Source organism: Protopterus annectens, chromosome 11.part0 (assembly GCF_019279795.1).
Source record: "Protopterus annectens isolate FY-2018-M chromosome 11.part0, PAN1.0, whole genome shotgun sequence".
Lineage (NCBI taxonomy): Eukaryota > Metazoa > Chordata > Ceratodontiformes > Protopteridae > Protopterus > Protopterus annectens.
In genome coordinates this window covers 607,696,225-607,712,567 of record NC_056745.1, presented here as the reverse complement: position 1 = coordinate 607,712,567, position 16,343 = coordinate 607,696,225, and positions in this window count along the sequence as shown.

Here is a 16,343-nt window from a genome sequence, read left to right as displayed (position 1 = left end):
TGTGGTCATCTTCAGCTGATGACCTTCCAAGTGAGTACCTAAACATAGTAGCAAGTAGCATTACCTATCCTGTATCAATCCTTATAAACAGGTCAGTCCAGGAGTCCCATGTTCCCTGTCTGGAAAAAGTCACACATTTTCCCCCTGTACAAAGGAGGAAATTAAACAGACATTAATAACTTTAGACATATAGCAGTCTTATCTCCCCATACCAAAATACTTGAAAATTGTATTCAAAAACAATTGCTAGACTCCTGAAGGAAGAACTTTTATCCCCTACACAATATGCCTTCATCCTTCCCATATTACTAGCACTGCCCTTCTAACTTATATAGATACTGTCAAGAAAGCTAGAGATAATGGCAAACTAGTCTCTTCCTTATTTCTAGACCTGTCTAAAGCCTTCAACACTGTTTGTCACAGCAAACTTCTATTTCAACTGAATAGGTCCCTCTCAGCCCACCCTTCTGTGGTTCAAAAGCTACCTATCCAATAGGTATCAGTCATTAAAATTTGACTCCATGCTCTCTCCTTACCTCCCAGTCACCACCAGTGTATCACAAGGCTCTGTCCTTGGTCCCCTCCTTTTTAACATTTTTCACCAACACACTCTATACTTCCACACAACAGGCCACCCTAATGCAATACGTTGATGATTCCACTCTCATTTGCACATCTGACAACATGGTACAGCTCCAGAAAATTACTCGGGAAGCTTTAACAGCCACTAAAATATTGCTTCTTAATTCATAACTCATGCTCAACCCCAAAAAGACCAGACTAATACTATATTTCCCAAAATCTGTCTTTCATCAAAAAAAATTAAAGTCCTCTCTCTTGATGATATAACCATTGAAGTCACTTCTCATAGCAAACTATTAGGATGATAGTATATGATAATCTTACATTCAACCTGAATATACAATAAAGAAATATACAAAATTGCGTAAGAAAAACTCATCAAAAACTAGGGATGCTTGACAGAGCCAAAAACTTTCTCTCTGATGCAACAAAAACTGCACTTGCCACTATTTAACTCCTCCCCATTCTTCTTTATGGTGCACCCATCCTTACTAATCTCCAGGTTTCACAAAAATTAAAACTTGCTATAACAAAGTTGCTAAATTTGCAACACATACCCCCTTCAGAACCCACCATTGTATAGTACTGAAAAGCCTAACTTGGGTAGAACTGCCACATCAACTAATATATACACAACTTCTTGCCACCTATAAAATTATCTAGCATGCATCTGCCTGTCCAGCAATTAAAAACATTCTACATAACTATGTTCCCAGTTGGTCATTGTGGTCCAGTGACCAAAAACTCCTGTCTACAAACCTAGCAAATCTGCTGGGCATTGTCTCTATTCGTACAAAGTTGCTAAGGCCTGGAACTCCTTACCTGTATCCATCAAGCCTATGCCCTCCCTTCCATCGTTCAAAACCTCTCTGAAAAACTTCCTAACTAAAATCTGGCTTTGTTTTTGCTCAAATCCAGGATAAACTATATTTCTAAATGTGAACAAGTGCATTTTCATTCCTTCTTCCTTACTCTCCCTTCTTCACTTCCTTACTGCTATCTAATTCTCTTCCCTGACTTTTTAAATATAACATAAGCCTGTTTTTCCTCACTTCATATTGCAGTTCCTATTTGTATTAGACTAACTTACCTTTAATTTTTCTACAAACTAACATTTCTCTAAATATTGAATGATTGTAATATACCTTGTATTGATTTTTAGCCAGTGTTTTTAAATTACTTCTAATTTGTTGTAATTATTTAAACTGCAGATGTTTTGTTTTACTGAAGATTGTAAAGTTATTGTTCTTAAAATGTTTTGTAATAACTTGGAGCTTTTCTCCCCAGACCTCCAATGAAAATGGTCTTTAACCCAGTCGGACTTTCCCATTAATCAAATGTCAATAAATAAGCAATAAATAAATATGTGTTTGATACATGAAACCGGATTCCAAAAGATTTGCTGTCAATATAAGTGGCTTAATCTGGTGTAAATTTGTGTCATAGACAGTACTTGCATCAGAGTACGTACTTACACTGGGAGAAAGACTTTTGGAGTCTAGCCCATGAATATCAATTAATTCACCTCCAGAGAAATGCTGCAAAAGAGAATCGTGACATACATGTTGAGAACACATAACATCCCAGGTTATGAATGGAAAGAACCCATTGTAATTGTAGTGCGTGGAGCTTTTCCTGCTCCAGTGTACTACAAAAGTTGGAAAAAAAAGTGAAAGAAAAAAAAAATCAGTGTAATAGCTGTAACAAATTAACTGCTGCCACACAGACATTGACCACCAAAGAAGAGCACTGTAAAGTTGATAAACACTTCATTCGGACATTAAAAAAAAAAAGGTCTGAATGAGTTGTTTAATGTGTGTAACAGTTTCCTGATGCTTGGTGGCTGCTGAGCACTGCTAATGTGGAAAGCTAATGCTAAACAGTGTAAAAGAAGTGCTTAACAATTATTATAGCAATAACCCACACCTGGGTGTGGGTAATGCTAAATTTACCCACGGTTGGCGTGGTTTGGTCCCGAGGGCGAAGCCCGAGGGACCAAACAAAGCCAACCGTGGGTAAATTTAGCATTACCCACACCCAGAAGTGGTTATTGCTATTATATGACATTATTTAAGAAAAGAAACTATTACTTTTCTTAAATAATGGCATAGTATAATGCCTGTTTACTGCCCTTCCGCAGATGTCTTGGCATCCGGCAGTTCTGATGTACTGGCGCCTGCAGTACATCAGAGTTGTAAAAGCAACGGAGAAAGCAAGATCTCCGTTGCTTTTATGTCTCGCTATGTTAAATGAGTTTAACATAGCGAGACAGTTTTAAAATAAGCAACGGACATCTCCGTTGCTTATTTTAAAACTGTCTCGCTATGTTAAACTCATTTAACATAGCGAGACTAAAAAGCAACGGAGATCTTGCTTTCTCCGTTGCTTTAACATTGCCGCTATGTTAAATGGGTTTAACATAGCGAGACAGCTTTAAAATAAGCAACGGAGATCTCCGTTGCTTATTTTAAAGCTGTCTCGCTATGTTAAACCCATTTAACATAGCGGGACAGTGTTTAAAGAGTTATACTAATGGAAAAAAGTCCGGGCGACCGGACCTTTTTCCATTAGTATAACTCGATTTACAACGGGCACGCTGGCCAATCAGCGTGCACGTTTTGGGGGGATCATGGTATAATAAGCATTTTCTGACATCCTTGCTTAACAAGTCTGTTTTTTTTTATTTGGGAGTATAGTCAACGTGTTTTCATGCACTACAGTAAGGTTCTGATTCCTGTGAAGAATGATCTAAGAAACACCACTCTTTCATTTAATACAGCTTGCTGATGTAGACATTAAGCATGGTGATTTTCCTAGTCTTCATTTTAAACCCAGGATTTTTGTAATAATATACTGGAAAAATAAGGGAAAATACCATTATCACCCAAGTCAACAAATATCTAATTTCCTAGCAACTTGTAGTTGAACTTTTTTATACCAAGATGCACTGTGGATTTAGGAATTCTCTGTAATCCCGTTTTATTTATTTGATCTTTGCACCTGGATACCAGGTTCTATGCAAGTTATATATTTATATATATATATATATATATATATATATATATATATATATGTATATAAATACACACACACACACACAGATAAAGAGAGAGAGTTCCATATAGCTAGGGTGACTGGCTTGATCAAAACATATATGCATTAATTTGTTAGTGCTTTAATTGATGTGTCCACTTTTCAGACCCTTTTCATCCCTTAACCAGGTCAAAAGGGCAAGAGACATGTATAATCTAGGTAGTCAAGCAGCACTTTTTGGGGTATGGGAGGGAGCCAGACTGCTCAGGAAAAAAATGTAGGCATGGAAAGAACATGCAAAACCCCGAACAGTGACTAGTGGTTAAGCTAAGCCCACTGAACTGCCCACAGATTCATAGTCCCATTATCGTCACCCTGTTTTTTCCCCAATAAAACATAATTCAGTATGACTGTGAATTTCCCACTCCCTTAAGAAGTCCTTTCTATGTGAAGAAATATGCAGTTCCTCAGTGTATGTACTGCTAGATTTTCTCCTTTTGCCCTTTCTCTGTACTGTGATGCATCTAAATTTTATTTTCAAAAGCATGTTTGTCTTTTTTACTGTCCCTTTACTTCCTTCATCTAATGTTTGATTATGTACTGACTGTGCTAAACATTTTATTCTGACACACTAGGAGAAATTTCAGCTTTTAGTAGTCTTTTTTTTATTTTTATCTTTGATTTCCTAACATCTGTTTATTCTTTTTTCTTTTTCTTAAATTATCTTGCAACGAGTTTCTAGCGTAATCAAGGCCTAAACTGCCTTTAGATTCACTGAATTAATCTAATGTAACTATATAGGATATCAAATTATTAACATCTTATCGTGATTCAGAAATCTTTGTAGGCAGGATTTTGACATTCAACATGGTCTCATTTCAGTTCTTCTTTGAGTTATATATTGATGTATAACCTTCTTTGTAATCAAACTAAGAATGCCTTTTTGTTTTTTAGAAGCGTGCTTACCTGAGTACATAATTGTCCCATATTGAAAGTCCAGTCTTGTAAATAATTAAAATAGATTGCCAAAATGCACAAAAGCAACTTAACGTATCTGTTCACTCTGAACATGTTTTTCTATCAATAATTATTTTCAGGTTAACTAATCTGGAACGTTTACTGCAGTAGCCTTTTTTATGTCATTTGTATGGTAAGAAAACATATGACATTTGTTATAGTCTAACAAATATCTCCTCCTTAACACATTGCTCATAGCAAAAGATTTAAATGTATCCATATTGTGTCAGTTTTGGAATACATTTATAGTTGTGAAAATGGAGTTGATTATATACAGCATGCAGCCCATTTAAAATTAAAAGTTGCTGTTCATAACTGTAGATTTGAAAAAAATGTAGAAAGCATAAAGAATCACCAGCAATAATTATGTTGTTAGTTGTTGTTGAGTTGACACTGACTTATAGCAACCCATTGAACAACCCTCACCATCCACAGAGTTTGCTAGTTATGTGAGGAATGGAAGTAGATTTCCAGGTCTGTCTTCTATATCACACATAAACACTTACCTATAGACAATATAAAGGTACCAAATATGTTTAACATTTAGATCACTGTTGCAGTAGCCTAAGCTATTTGGGTTATATCCTTGCCTAGGATATGACCACCAGCCAGCATACAAAGCCTTAGGGCATCTTCCATTCACCCAACTGCCAGTGACTCAAACACAGGCATACAAAAAGATTGTTTCAGTGCCAACACATCAGAGCTTTCTTGGCCCCCAAGTGCTCTGCCTCTGCAAGCTTTGTGGAACCGACATTTGGCTAGCAATCCTTGCAAGCCTAGACACATAACTACCCTTTAAGGAAAAAACATTCCAGTACTTCATTTTTCTGAGAAAAGTAAAGTATTTTTTCTCTGTGAATATTTATGTTAGAAGGTTCCTTTTCATTGGACTGTTACATTGGTTGAAGGGATGTTACTGCTGTTATATCTTTTTGAAGAAGAAAAATGTATAAAATTCTGTTTTTTACTGTTATTTTATACATCTCTGTGTAGCATAGGTTTGTGGAGGTCAAAATGTTGTACTTTGTGGGACTATTATGCAACATTTTACCTCATAACTGTCATTTTTAGAAGGTTTACCAACTCATGCAGGTTCCCGTACTGGCTTGTAAGACTTCCTTCCTGGCTTGAACATAAAACAGTTGTAGGTGTCTGCAGATCACTGCTGTAGTAGCCTAAGCTGTATGGGTCATGTCCTGCATGTGATATAACAGCTGGCCAGCATCCAAAGCTTCAGAGCACCTTCCATGCTCCTAAACCATTAGCTCCAGCTGAGCTGACTAAAAAGGCAGGTCTGGGCACCAAGCCCTTCAGTGCTTTCTTGCTGCCAAGAGGAGCGCCACCCTGTAAACTTTCAAGGATAGATGGCTGGCTAGCATTGCTGGGCAGATATGATGTTCATCAGTCCCACTTCCTCGATGGCATTTTTGGTTTTATCTGCCCATCTTTCAAAAGCTCAGACTTCCCAGCCTCACTATTTCTATGACTGTTGATTGGCTGAGCATATTCTAAGCAGGAAGCCTTCAGCTGTCACTGGGAGTGCGCCATCTTTCTCTGCCATCCAAAGAAGAAAGCCCTCTCACTCTTCACAGCATCCAATGCTGATTTGTCTGGCTAACTGCTCAGATAAGCCCCCTTAGAAAACCACATCCTCTCATTTTATTAGTAGATTTATTATTCTTTTTCTATTTTAATGTTTACTTAAATATATTTATTTTAATATTTAATGTCTATGTTTACAGTAATTCACATGGGAATTTCTATTTGTAGCAGCATTTTTATGGCTTTTATCTTTTGCAAATGCTTGTTTTTACTGTTGCTGAGGAAACCTTTAGTATTTCTGGCAGAAAATGCAGTATGCTTGCGTGCTGTTAGACACTAGGGGCTGTCTTGTGCAGTCAGACTTTTGTTAGTCTGCTTTATTTTCATCTTTTGACAGGAAAGTATTACAGCACTTGCTTTTTGAAACATTTATAATTATTTACTATATGTATGAATCTGCTCTGTGTGTTTTCATCATCAGAATGTGATTTTACTGCTAATGAAATTACTTGAATGTACTGTGGAGATTTTACTCTCCCTGACAAGAAAATATAGTTTAAATTGTTATTAAATGTTATTTTATGGCAGTTTAACATGGCTAAAGTGTGTGGAGCTATTCTTTAACAATGGTTTGGCATATTGGTTTCTCTGGGGTTTGGACTTTATGTACTGGAAATTGTAAAAGAATTCTGAACATATTTCAAACTTTTTTGTAATTATGGCACAGTTTGGCAGAGTTTAGTTTTGTGGGGATATACTTATTACTAAAAATGTTAAGTGCTTACTGTGATACATTATCCAGTACTGTTGGTTTATTATTCTGGATGATGGTCTCTCGTCGGAGTTGATGGATCCTAATTCTGATATCCTACATTAAAGCTGGTTGAACAGAAAAAGAAAAAGAAAATAAAAATATGCTTTGGTCTACAGTTAGTGATTCTTTCAGGGCCACTGCTTGGCCTGCAAAACACTTAACTTTTGTCTCGTCTCTGTCTAGTATAGCTTTGCTGGCCACTATGGAACCTGAGTTGGTCACATCCTCCAGGGCTGTTCCAGTATCTGGCACAGGTATGGGAGAACCAGCCATTTTAGTTGCAGGAGTAGATTGAGGTAAAAGACCCTTTGCAAGAAAAAGAAACTGAAGCTTCATCATGCAGCTGATAATCATGTATAAGTTTGATTTGGTTTCCTTGTGTAAAAGAGTTCTGCAGACAGCTAATTCTGGTGATTGTTTTCCCTTACATGTCTCTAGTGTAGTTCAGCTAGAGACCAGTCAGTCTGATTTGTTGAGAGTGAACCTCAGCTTAAGTCCAAACAAATGTTCACTTTTCCTCAGATATTTGCTGGATTTAGTAATATTTATGCTTGGAAGCAGTCAAAAACTATCTCAGTGCTAGGCAGGGTATATGACCTAATAGAGGACACGATGCCCAATTCTGTGGCTATCACCCACCCTGTAACTAGCCTTGGAAGATGTTTATAAAGCTGTGTGCAGGGCACCAGTATTGATGCCAGCAGTCCCTAAAAAGGCTCAGAGAAAATGTAGGTTCTTCTCAGATATGACAAGTCTCTCTGCTCATTTGACTGCTGAGCCAGCTGTGGTCTCCCATACCGCCTACTGAAATAAAAAGACCTTGGCTTCAGTTAATCCAACACTCCTAATAATAAGGGGAAAATTATTATATCTTCAGGACACAAAGATGTCTGTAGTAATGTAGCCCTTAGAATATTAAATTATCAAGGATATATGTGGAAATTTATTTTACAGTGTGAGTACAGTTTGGATGATTTTACTACATCTTTACTTGCAGTGCAAAAATCTTATATGAATGAAATTGTTTTTTATTTGACTAAGGTTTCAAAATGTGCTTTGAGATTATACTTGAATGTGCATATTCAGTCTCGAGAAACACTGTTTCTTCTGTTGTATTAAGACATCATGCTTAAGTTACATAATCAGAACTTCTCTGACGATTTAAAAGCCAAAATTTTGAATGCCCCTTTAAGTTCTGAAATTAATTTTTTTGCCCTTCTGTTACATAGATTCTCAAACAGTGGGATGACAGAGGCAAATTAATGCATGGGGTATCTAGGATGTTTCATGTAATCAAGTTCTCCTCAAGCAAGGTGTGTTCCTTCAAGGGGAAGAACAAACAAAAGCCTCAGCCAAACAGAAGTCAGAGATCCAAAAGGAAATGGCAGGAGGATAATTCTTTTAAACCAAACAAGAGGCGGTTCCTTTCTGAAAAAGGGACAGCCCCCTCCAAAGGAATGATGATGACGAGTCATAGAACCCCCTTACTCCTCTCTCCTGCACTTCCTTGTCTTTTTCCTTGCTCAGGCTCTAACTCTCCAGCCGGGCCAAAAATAGTCTCAGACAAATGGCTCTGAGAATAATTCAGAGAGGATACACTTGGCAGTGGATAGAAAATCCTCCCCTTTTCAGGGGAATTCCCCCACACCCATTAGAATAGACAGAGCTGTTTCCTCCAGTGCTACAACAAATGGTAGAAGCAGGGGTCATAGAACCAGTGTCTTCAGTAGACAAAGACAAAGGATTTTACACCAGAATCTTTTTGGTACCAAAGAAAAGAAGAGCACTCGTGGAGACTTGTTCTATATGTGTCCTTTCTAAACACCTTTGTAAAAGTTCTGAAATTCAAAATGCTCACCTTATGATTGGTTCTAGCATTACATCTATACCACTGTTTCATGGTGACTCCAGATCTCATGCACACTTATCATCATATTCCTATTGCTCCCAATTTCTCAAAGTTGTTGAGATTTGCTGTGTCTAGCTTACTTTATTGGTTTTCTGTATTACCCTTTGGGTTATCTACTACACCGCAAGTGTTTAAATAGTGTCCGGCTCCAGTGGTTGCCTATTTCAGAAACCTATGCATCCACATTTTTTCCATATTTAGATAACTGGCTGATTTGCGCAGATTCTGTAAACGGGTACTTGGAGTCCTTGGACAAGGTTGCATCCTTCCTTTACCACCTGGACTTCAAATTGAAACTCAAAAGTCATTCCTCACACCCCCTCAATGAATTCTTTTCCTGGGGTGATGGATAGACACAATAAAAATGATATTCTTCCTTCCTTCCTGCCAAAAGACAAAGTTCTGACTTATCATGGTATTTTCTTGAATTTCTTTTTCCAAGATGTGGCTTCATCAAGAGAGTTGTCACAATTCTAGGCCTCATGACATCAGTGTTCCTTATGATACCACTAACCAGACTACACTTGAGAAAAAAATTCAGTTGTACTTAAGTAATTGTTGGACCCAGCAACTTATTTCCTTAGAGTCCCAGGTACTACAGTGATTTGTGAAACAGGAACTACAGTGATAGGATTAACTTACTGTGAATCCAGGGCTCCCTTTCTGTCTTCAGACCCCAATCTAATCTGACAGATGGACTCTTCAGATTTTGCTTGTGGACCAGTGTCCATGAGAGTTCAAGTACAAGGATTCTGGGGTCCTCAGAACAAGCCAAAGCACATAAACACAGAAGAGATGTTGGCAGTGATTCATGCCTTAAAAGTTATTCACCACTTATGAAGTCATGGTCCTTGCCTAGTGGTCACAGATAACACTACTGTGAAGTGGTACCTGAGCAAGCAAGGGAATATAAGGTCATACCCCCTTTGCTGGGTGGCATTGATGGGCTGGGAGCTGGCTCTACAGCATTCTCTGAATCTTCAGGCCTCATACGTGCTGATAGACTAAATGACAGTGGCAGACAGACTAAGCAGATCCTGGAGAGACCCTCACAAGTGGAAGCTCCATGCAGACATCTTCCAGGGCTTAATCCAGATGTGGGAACAACTCAAGTAAATCTGTTCGCCTCTTTTCAAAACAAACAATTGAAAAAAATCTGTATAAGACATCTTTGCAGCCATGCTTTGAAGACAGAAGGGCTATCATTCCCATTGTCAGAAGTGTTCCTGTTTGCATTTCCACCCTTTCCTGTGATACCCAAGGTACTTCTAAAGATTTAGAAAGAATTAGCAAAGATCACTGTGTTAACCACCTTTTGCCCAACCAGAGTTAGTTCACCTTTTTAATGGAATTGGCCAAGGGCAGTTACCACAAGTTTCTTCACTGATCGGATATGCTTACACAGCATCAGGGGTGAATGGTACACCCCAACTTAGCGCAATTGCAACTGACAACCTGGATAATTCTATATTGATACCTTTTAGACACTTGTTCCAGCAGGATGTGCAGCAGGTATTTAAGGATGCAAGAAAACCTGCATCTAGAAAATTTTACATTTACAAGGGGAAGAGTTTTTCTGGGGGGTGCCTAGCCAATAATAGTGGTCTAAAAAAGGTTTCAACCCCTCTGTTTTTGAAATATTTGTGTGAGTTCCTTAGAGATGTTTTGTCATATGCTTCTATCAAAGAGCATGTTGTGGCCATCTCAGCTTGTCTCCCCATGGATCCCCCTATTTCATCTCTTTTGCGGTCAAAGAGTTTATTTTCAAGAGTGTTGCATATGAGACTCCCAAGAAAGCAAATTCCTCTTCTGTGAGATCTCAACTTTTTTCTTGAAAATTTGACCTTACCTCCTTTTGAACTTGCCTCTCATGCTGTTCTATAGTTCCTAACTTGGAAGACTGTTTTACTTACTGATCTGATATCTGCAAGATGAGTCTCTGAGCTACAAGCTCTAATAATATGCCAGCCTTATCCGATTTTCCACAAGGACAAGGTTGTATTACTCACTAATCATTCATGTCTAAATTCTTTTCTGAATGTACCTTGAATCAAGCCATAAATCTCACAATATTCTATCTGGATTCAGAAAAACAAGAGAGAGAAAAGATTTTACATACCTTAGATTTGTGCAGGTAGCTCAAGTACTACCTTGACAGAACAAGCCTCTTAGGGATGCTGAACAGCTGTTTGTCTCCTATGCAGAGGCTAAGAAAGGTCAACCTGTAAACTACTATATGATGGTTGTCTTCAGCTATTCTTTTCTGTTACTTTCACTGTGGCAAATCTTTTCCAGGCAAGGTTAAGACTTAATGAACTAGGGCCTTATCTTCTTTGATGCCATATTGGAAAGGAGTGGACTGTAGAAGCATTCTTGAGGTAGTAACTTGGTTCTCTGTTCATGTCTTCACAAAGCACTACAAACTGGATTCCTTTTCAAGGTCCAGTGCAGCCTTTGCAATGGTGCTATTCTTCACAGGCCCCTGGATCCTTATCCTTCCACCTCCCATGTAGGGAAAACTTTGGGAATCTACGCAAAATGCCACTGAGGCAGTGGGAAATGATGAACATAGTAAAGTTGCAGAAGTTCTCCTTACTTGTAACAGTAGACATTTGAATTCCCCCACCTGCCATCCCCCAGATTGCACATAGTTGCTGTGTGTTTCAACCACTTTGGGCTACAAATTTACTCTTGCTAGATGATTGTGGTTTTGAGTACTTTTCTTTCTTTTTTTGTGGAAGCAAAAAAAAAAAAACTGAATACTCACTTTCTTTGATAGCTAAAGGCTTCCCTCTCAGAATATGGTCAGCCAATCAGCTGTCACAGAAAGAGAGAGGGAAGGAAGTTTGAGCTTTTGAAAGCTGGCTAGTACTGGTTTACCTTGGCAGATGACCCAAAATGCTACTGAGGCAGTGAGGAATTTGAACATCTACAGTTACATAGAAGTAGGACTTACACAACTGTACTTTGTCTTTGGGGAACATTTTCCACAGTACTTTTCTTGTTTAAAATAGACTGTTCATGTGGACTGGATGATGAAATTCCTTAAGACCCAAATCCAGCTGGAGGTCCTTCAGGCTCTCTCCCTGGCCCCTGCCAGATCCAGTGGACTGGTTTCTTTAACACACCAAGTTCAACCTCCTTCTCTTTTCTGCCTCATGGTATTGGCACAGTCAGATCTGAGTTCCCTTTTGGTTATGTCTTTGTCAGAGCTGAAGACATGGTCTTCTTCATCTCTGAACATTTTGGACCCTTTTGAATCTTGGAGCTGAATGGCTGACACCTGGTCTAGGGGAATTGGTTCAGTGCCTTGACCTTTGGATCCATTCTTCTCCTTTCGAGCTTCATTTTTGACAGCTTGTGTCTGACATCAGCTTTGGAGCTGAGCAGTTTCTTGGGACAAGCCTTCCCTAGGGACCTTAGCTGCTTCAGTGAAGCTGCCTGAATCCATCTCTGGCTGTGCCTTTGAGGCTTTTGAAAGAGTACTGTCTTAATCCAGAGAGCAGACTTCTCTTTCAAGCTCAATTCCATCCCTCCTCACTAGATTTCTCTGGGTCCTGAGCCTGCTTATCTTATTCCATGAAGATAGCCAACATCCAAAAGCCTTGAAGCCCTGTTGAGGAACCCCCATCAGCTTCTGAGCCCTCTAAATAACATACCAATGAAGTGGTTCATCGAAAGAACAAGTGTAAAAGGAGAATCATTGAGTCCTCTTAGGAGTAGCTCACAGAAGGTACTGCCTTCGATGGAGGAGGATCCTCGAGATCCCCTCTTGAAGATGTCATGTTTGGAAACATTTTGTAACCGCTCAGACAGAAAGAGGATGGTCCACTGAAGCAGCTGTCCAAGAAGAGTCAGCATTCCTCAAGATTTTTAGAGCTGGCCCATCTGCATCTTGGGACTATTCTGCAGTCTTTACCATCATAGCAGACTGGTAATAAACCACAGCTGCATGTAGGTGACTCTAATGTTGTCCTTACAGCCATCATCGACCTGGGGATAGCCATGTCCTCTGTAGCTGATTGGGTCCCCTTAGTAGGCAAGGAAGAGACACTATTGTTGATTGCGGGAGAATGGGCAAGGAATATGACCCTGCTTAGCTAGAATGTTGTGCCTATCCCTGGAGAAACTGTTGCTGGCAATACTAAGTCTGTTTGCCCTAACTTTCCTATCAAAAGGAGACAGAAAACTATACATTAAACTTCTCCTATGTCAGTTACTCAGGACAGGGTTAATTTATTGGGCTTGATTCGTGGTCAGACTATTGACCTTTTTATAAGATGGTTTCTGGTAAAAGAAATATGGATTACTCTTTACATTGAAAAGGTTCAATATGTGGAATCTGTAGGGGAATTTGAAGCTGAAAGATACAGTCTTTTCTCCTTAGATTTCTGATTTAGATTCTGAGGACAGTGTAGTACCTGAAACTCTCGGTGGGGATTTCTGTTTCTCTAAAACAATTTTCAGAATGAACCATTGTGATTTGCTACCAATGGAATTTCCAGAACCCTTACCAATCCCCCTAGTACTCTCAGCAAAGGAGGATGTGTTTGTCATAGCCTGTGATTTCTCTGATAGCCAAGCTGCTGCCCTTAAGAAAGTAGATAGAATGTACAAAGTTCCTCAGTCTTTCATGTTTTTATACACTAATCCCAGACCTGTCCTAGCAGCTATAGCTTTAGTTTATCCAGCTGCTGCCAAGCATTTTGTTAACTCTAATCATTCTCCTTCTGATAAAGATGGTAAAGCTATTGATAAGTTTAGGAAAAAGTGTTTGTTTCTGCACCTTTGATTTTCAGAAAATTAAATTGCCAGGCTAATATATTAAAAGTTGTAAAACTATAGCGAATGTTTTGGCTGCAATTTCCTCATGTGTGGAAAAAAATCTTTGTGTAGTTTAGTTTCTTCTATTTCTCAGGCAGCTACTCATCATTTGCAGTGTGTTTATGCCTATTTTAGATATGTATGCCTATGGTAGATACTGCTTCCAGGGCTGTTGACACTGGTACTGTTTTGAGGAAGTTTGCTTGGGTACATTTTCAGAACCTCACAGAAGATATCAAAAATGAAATTTTGAAGTCTCCATAGGGTAGAGATTTAGTTTTGGACCCACAGCTGCGAAAGTATGATGAAAGAGGTAAGGTAAATCAGGGAATCTCTCAGATTTTTCAGCCCTTCTTCTCTAAATTTTCCAAGGGATTTTCCTCTTTTTTGGCCATTTTTGTCAAGAAACAAAATAAACAGTCTGAGCAAACTGTTGGTAAGAAGTCATTTTAAAAAGCAATGGTAGAGGGGTTTTCAAAAAGAAAGCGGGAACCCTCCACAACAAAGAACTGTCAAACAAGGCAGAATACCTATATAAAGGACCTTGTTCCCCCTCTCTTACTATAGCAGTCCTTAACCCTTTCCAGAAAATTTGAATCTCCATTTCTGTCTTGGCCATTTTTGGCAAGAAACAAAATAAACATTCTCAGCAGACTGCTATAAGCAGACATTCAAAAAGTTCCCCTTTGGGGAGAGTGATGTCCCTACATATTATCACATAAATAACGTCCTAGGCATGCAATCAGTCGTGAGGGATTTGGGCGCAAAGGATAGCAATCTGACTTTTGACCACCATGTTGCTTCCATTGTACGGAAGGCTTTCTGCATGGCCCACCTCATAAGTAAGGGTATCTCATCCAAGGACAAGGAGGTCATACCAACCCTGTATTCTTCCCCTATAATGCCAATTATTCAGTACAACACCCCCTTCAGCATGTACCTCACAAAACACATGGAGCAGCTGGAGAGACAATAAAGGTTCCTTACCTGAAGAATCCAGTGCCTCAAACATCTACCCTACACAGATAGGCTAAAATCCCTGTCCCTCCACTGGGTTTCATACAGACAGACTCCTCAGAGGTGACTTGTCTGACATACAAAGCAATCTCAGACCCTGCCTTGATGGGATTGCTGCATATCCGCAAGTCAATCGCCACTCGAGTAATCTGCACATGTGACCTCAACCTGGTCTGTGACATCAATAGGACTTGTTGGCGGGGCAGAGTTGTGTCCCAGCGACTCCCCCATCTGTGGAACAGACTCCGTCTCCACATCAAGCAGAATACCTCATTATCCCTTTTCAAGTTTAACCTGGAAGACTGGATGTGAAAGAGTAAATACACCCCTGGGATTCCACCTGTTTCCCTGCTGGACAGGGGCTTTGGGTACTGACTTGTCTAAACATGGGCCACACTCTTGGCAAGGCTTAAAAGGGTGTCATTGCCAGTAGCCTAATAACTTCCTATGATCCTATAAACAACAGATTGTTTCAGACAAATGGGTCCTGAATGTAATTCATCTTAGATAAAGATGCCAGTGGGAGGAAATTCCTTCTTTCAGGGGATTTCTCCTCATCTTCCAGACCAAACCCTTTACTTTCTTTCTGTTCTGCATCATATGCTGTCTCATGAGGTAACAGAAGTTCCTCCTCCTTCGCGATGAGGAAGGAAAAGGATTTTATTCAAGTATGATTATAGTGCCAAAGAAACAAAACTCATGGAGACCAGTTCTGGATCGTTCTTTCCTGAATCAGTTTGTTATAGTGCCCAAATTCAAAATGCTATCACTTCACAAACTGTTACCCTTCCTTCCTCATTTGATTTTTCTAGTAACCTTAGATTTAAAATATGCATTTGCATTTCATCACATTCCTATTCAATCTGATTTCAGGTGTTTCTTAAGGTTCTGTGTGTCTGAATCATATTATCATTTCACCACTGTACCCTTTAGGATAGCCACTACTCCAAGGTTTCATAGATTAGTACTAACCCATTTAAGCCTAGCCAGTTATCCCTTGTGAGACTCAAACCCTGCACTTTGTGTTTGTAAGGCAAACACCTTAACCATTAGGCCACCCTCCTTGTTCAAAAAAAGTGTCTAGCTCCTGTTATAGCCCATTGCACCCTACAGGTTATGTACATGTTCCATATTTAGAAGACTTGTTGATATTTGCAGAGTCATTATCAAACTGTCAGGAATCCGTCACTTGGGTAAGAGATCTCCTGCAGAGGCTGGGATACCAAGAGAAGATTCAAAGTCTTTTTTGACTCCATCACACAGGATTGTGTCCTTGGGATGCCTGTTAGACACCTTAGAACAAAGAGATTTTTTTCCACAGGAAAAAATAGAGCTATATTTAGATCTATTCCATAGTTTTTCCAGTCAAACATCTCTCATGGCTAAGGAATACCTCAGGATTTTAGATCTCATTGCTTCTCATGGTACCTCATGCAAGATGAGGAGGATACAATAGTATTTGAAATCTTTTTGGTCCCAGCATCAACACTCACTGTCTTTTCAAATCCTAGTCCAAATTTCTTTGAATCCAGATTTGATCGTGCTGTGGGGTATTCATGTTGACCTTTTTGGCTCCTCTTTAAACAGTCAACTTGCAAAATT